The sequence below is a fragment of the Eumetopias jubatus genome, unplaced genomic scaffold, assembly GCF_037043125.1.
Source record: "Eumetopias jubatus isolate StellerSeaLion01/CBP00866 unplaced genomic scaffold, mEumJub1_p1.0 scaffold_16, whole genome shotgun sequence".
In the NCBI taxonomy this organism is placed as follows: Eukaryota; Metazoa; Chordata; class Mammalia; order Carnivora; family Otariidae; genus Eumetopias; species Eumetopias jubatus.
This window is the reverse complement of record NW_028274822.1, coordinates 21234026-21236614: the sequence shown is the minus strand read 5'-3', so window position 1 is coordinate 21236614 and position 2589 is coordinate 21234026. Positions and strand designations below refer to the sequence as shown.

Sequence of the window (2589 nt, the reverse complement as noted above, 5' to 3'; positions counted from 1 at the left end):
CAAGGCCTTTCAGAGTGGATTAGATTTGATAAATACTTCCACTCCAGCAGTAAAAGAGACAGTAGTGGTTTCACAATTGTCAGAGTTGAAGGATGATCATTTTGACCATCACCACATGCTCTTTCTTGGTCTTTCTACAAGTAATCGAGTCTTTATATCATAATACAAGATAATAAAATGATGCAGTCAAGGTTTGGTCGGAAATACAGAAGCTGTTCTAGGTATCTCAATTAAGAAAAGATTAAACACAGGAAATTGGAGGCTTCCAAAACATTGGGAGGCCTGCAAGGACAATGGTCAGGAGGGCTGCTAGCTTTCAGGAAATCAAAAAAGTCAGGAATCAGAGGGTTAGCCCATTATTTCAGCTACCTATACTCCAGTAGTCAGTCTTTGGGCAGATGCCTAGAAACAGCCGGAAGCTGACACCAATGATGTCAGTTGCTTGCCCTACTGAAGGGACTTTCAGGAGGGCCCCAAAAACCACTCACAAAAACTCACAGCTGCGCCAGTCTCTCCGCTCCTCGACCGTAGCTCTTCTTCTGGTCTTTTTGCTTAATTTGCAGCAGTCCTCGAATTCGCTGCCATGTCTTCTGAAGAAGGGAAGCTTTTCGTGGGAGGGCTCAACTTCAACACCGATGAGCAGGCTCTGGAAGACCACTTCAGCAGCTTCGGTCCTATTTCTGAGGTGGTCATTGTCAAGGACCGGGAGACTCAGCGATCCCGGGGTTTTGGTTTCATCACCTTCACCAATCCAGAGCATGCCTCAGATGCAATGAGAGCCATGAATGGAGAGTCTCTGGATGGTCGCCAGATCCGTGTGGATCACGCGGGCAAGTCGGCCAGGGGAACTAGAGGGGGTGCCTTTGGGGCCCATGGGCATGGTCGCAGCTACTCTAGAGGTGGTGGGGACCAGGGCTATGGGAGTGGCAGATATGACAGTCGACCTGGAGGATATGGGTATGGATATGGAAGGTCCAGAGACTATGGTGGCAGAAGCCAGGGTGGTTATGACCGCTACTCAGGAGGAAATTACAGAGACAATTACAACAACTGAGATGAGGCATGTGCACCTAATGTAGGTGAGGCTTAGATGTTGCCACTGAGCGGACCTCTGTCCACCAGCCCTGTCATGTTCCACTCAACCTTTCCTCCTGCCTGCACTTAGTTCACCTGGCCCACCTGACACCATTCCTAGGCCTCCTTTGCTCTCAGGTGCCTGTCAGAGCTAGTCTGCTGTTGGGAGGGGATGTCTAAAAACTTGTCTCCCTTGTAATCTCTTGCTGGGAATGGAGGAGATGAAACGGCATTGCTCAGCAATCCTTATCAACCCTGGGAGGTGAGCATGTGTGCCTCTGCCTTCCCAACATTACAATTCTCCCCCTTCTTACTGTTCTCAGATACACAAGGAATAAAACTTCTGGTCCAGGATCATCCTTCCAAATGGCTGTATTTATAAAGATTTTTGGAGCTGCACTGACACATCTGTTTTAGTACATCAACTTCTATTTTTGAACTGAGCTCCCAAGGTAGCTTGTCACAAAGACCTTTCAGAAAGCTCCATGTGTTTTCTAAAATTTTCTCCCTTTTAAATACTAATCCTGGGACATTTGTAGAGTCTGGGTATTTTTTCCTTTTACCAGTTTTTCAGTTTGGACTCTCAGGATTACTGATCATGGCAAAAAATGTTTGTTCAGACTGCTTTTAAAAAAAATAGGCATTTAAAAGCCTGTATACAATGTTTATCATGATTAGGAAGAAATTTCCAAATGCAAGTACAAGAAATCAAAGTAATTAGAGGTGGGTTTTTTTATTCAAGGTCACCACCCTAAGTATACAGAAATTTCTTAAAATACTCACTGTGAATGTCCTTTTTTTAGTACTGGAAGAAAAAATATTCTGTTGTGTCTCATTTAGCATTTTAGGATGTCCACGGAGCTGATTAAAAAGTTGAAACATGAAAACAAAACAAAACAAAACAAAACAAAAAACTCACAGCTGCCACCTGCTGACACCCACACACCTTTCCATAGCTGATGTTACAGAGGAATGACTTGAACCCTCCAGATGCCGTCTGGACCTGAGGTCCATTTGCCAAATCTAACTGGAACCCTGCTGATAAGGAGTTTGAGAAATTTAATTTCCAGGCTTTTAACCCCAGAATGCAAAGAAAAGGAAAAGAAGAAGAGCAGGGATAGTGCTATTAACAGGCAATATCTAACATAAATAATGAGGTATGTAAATGAAGAAGATGAGAGCAGCCAAGAGGCCAGTTAAACAATCTTTACAAACAACCCATGGGATTATATTTGAGACTTGGACAATACCAACGTAGAGCACTGGCCGTGGTAGTTTAGGCGGTTGTCTCCAAATACATCATGTTCCCAAAGTATTGGTTGAGATTCTATTGGCAACAACTAATGAGAACCAATTCTAGTTAACTTGAGGAAACTTCCAAAAAGTTCTACTACTTGGTTGGTCATTTGATCTTTGTGGTGCTAAACAGTTCATAATAGAAACCCAACAGAGGCTAGCTTAAACATACAGGATATTTCTTTGATCCTATATCTAGGAAATTCTGGTGTTGAACAG

The 2589-nt window shown here is 43.5% G+C and overlaps 1 pseudogene across 2 annotated transcripts; it reads left to right on the top strand.

The window, feature by feature from the left end:
- Positions 1-526: 526 nt before the first annotated feature.
- Positions 527-1850, top strand: LOC114208844 (RNA-binding protein 3 pseudogene; annotated as a pseudogene). 2 transcript variants are annotated; one of them, XR_003609156.2, is made up of 2 exons: positions 527-1075; positions 1398-1850. The product of XR_003609156.2 is annotated as an RNA-binding protein 3 pseudogene, transcript variant X2 (transcript). The 2 variants fall into 2 exon arrangements; XR_003609155.2 differs by having other exon boundaries at positions 527-1079.
- The last annotated feature ends 739 nt before the right edge of the window (positions 1851-2589 follow it).